This window comes from Schistocerca americana, unplaced genomic scaffold (assembly GCF_021461395.2).
Source record: "Schistocerca americana isolate TAMUIC-IGC-003095 unplaced genomic scaffold, iqSchAmer2.1 HiC_scaffold_47, whole genome shotgun sequence".
Lineage (NCBI taxonomy): Eukaryota > Metazoa > Arthropoda > Insecta > Orthoptera > Acrididae > Schistocerca > Schistocerca americana.
Window position 1 is genome coordinate 1,690,001 of NW_025726203.1, and position 2,500 is coordinate 1,692,500.

A 2,500-nucleotide genomic window follows, 5' to 3' on the forward strand; every position below is an offset into this window, starting at 1 on the left:
GCGCCGCGTGCAGGGTGCGCCGGCGCGCAGCTGCGCCGCCTGCCGCCTCCGTCGGCCGGCGCGCCTGCCACTGGCCGCCCCCACCAGCCGGCTGTAGCGCGTGCGCCCACGCACCGCGCGGCCAGCACGCCGGGAGGCCCCCCCTCACCGGCCGGGGACGGTCCCACCCAGCCACCGCCGCGTATCGCTTCACACCCAGATGCCATTCACGTTCGTGGGCATGGTGGGTATCGCTGGAACAACCGGTTGGTAGCTCAACCGATCGTCGCCATCACTGATTCACCTCTAGCGAGAACAACCGCACCACAACGGTTTACCAGTTGTTCATTTGCGTAACGTCACCAGCAAACGTAGGCGTCCATCGCCATTTGCAAATTCAACGATTGTTGCATGCCTGTGTCAGGTGTCACGACACACTATGTCTGCCCACATACACGCAACAACATGTGCACGCTTCGCGAAAACGTGGAAGGTGGCCCCCGTACGTATGCGATGTCCATTGCGCGAACGACTGTCAACCGGCCTCTGTCGCATGTCGCAGATGTGGAACGCAGTGCACCATGCTATCACGGTGTGTGAGAAGAGACGACTACGTCTGACAACACGCGCCACTACATCAACAGACGGCTCATGCTGATCGCCATCCAGGGCATACCACACTGCAATCCAGCTCTTATAGGGAGACGACACGTAGCTGAGTGCACAACATTTGGACCGCATGGTTCGCCGTTGTTGGCGCAGTCGTTGTACGGTCACATGTACCACGATGTATCATTCAGTACATGAGGACCAATGTGCAGTACAGTGTGTGATTTGGACGTACAACATCAGCGGACAGTTGACACAGGCCGTACCACAGCGTAGGCTAAGTGCTTCGCCATGCGAATGCCAATGAACAACTGCAAATGCCAATGAACAACTGCAAATGCCAATGAACAACTGCAAAGGGCATTGAGCATGTACGTCCTGCTGCCATCCACATTACAGTGTATAGCTGCAAGGTGTTTAACATGAAGCGATACACTGCGGACCGGGCAGTGCGAGTAGCAAACTATGTTGCGGGGGTTGCAGTTAGGCAACACTACACTAATTTAACGCGTCGTATGACAATTACAGAGCAGGTTAAGGCCCAACATGTGTTGGGTTAAGGCCCAACGTGTGTTGGGTTAAGGCCCAACGTGTGTTGGGTTAAGGCCCAACGTGTGTTGGGTTAAGGCCCAACGTGTGTTGGGTTAAGGCCCAACGTGTGTTGGGTTAAGGCCCAACGTGTGTTGGGTTAAGGCCCAACGTGTGTTGGGTTAAGGCCCAACGTGTGTTGGGTTAAGGCCCAACGTGTGTTGGGTTAAGGCCCAACGTGTGTTGGGTTAAGGCCCAACGTGTGTTGGGTTAAGGCCCAACGTGTGTTGGGTTACGGCGCAATATAGGTTACATTGCGGCGCAATATAGGTTACATTGCGGCGCAATATAGGTTACATTGCGGCGCAATATAGGTTACATTGCGGCGCAATATAGGTTACATTGAGGCGCAATATAGGTTACATTGAGGCGCAATATAGGTTACATTGAGGCGCAATATAGGTTACATTGAGGCGCAATATAGGTTACATTGAGGCGCAATATAGGTTACATTGAGGCGCAATATAGGTTACATTGAGGCGCAATATAGGTTACATTGAGGCGCAATATAGGTTACATTGAGGCGCAATATAGGTTACATTGAGGCGCAATATAGGTTACATTGAGGCGCAATATAGGTTAGGTTAAGGCGCAATATAGGTTAGGTTAAGGCGCAATATAGGTTAGGTTAAGGTACGACATAGGTTAGGTTAAAGTACGACATAGGTTAGGTTAAGGTACGACATAGGTTAGGTTAAGGTACGACATAGGTTAGGTTAAGGTACGACATAGGTTAGGTTAAGGTACGACATAGGTTAGGTTACGGTACGACATAGGTTAGGTTACGGTACGACATAGGTTAGGTTACGGTACGACATAGGTTAGGTTACGGTACGACATAGGTTAGGTTACGGTACGACATAGGTTAGGTTACGGTACGACATAGGTTAGGTTACGGTACGACATAGGTTAGGTTACGGTACGACATAGGTTAGGTTACGGTACGACATAGGTTAGGTTACGGTACGACATAGGTTAGGTTACGGTACGACATAGGTTAGGTTACGGTACGACATAGGTTAGGTTACGGTACGACATAGGTTAGGTTACGGTACGACATAGGTTAGGTTACGGTACGACATAGGTTAGGTTACGGTACGACATAGGTTAGGTTACGGTACGACATAGGTTAGGTTACGGTACGACATAGGTTAGGTTACGGTACGACATAGGTTAGGTTACGGTACGACATAGGTTAGGTTACGGTACGACATAGGTTAGGTTACGGTACGACATAGGTTAGGTTAAGGTACGATATAGGTTAGGTTACGGTACGATATAGGTTAGGTTACGGTACACATTGTTGTAAGGAAAGGTTTAATGG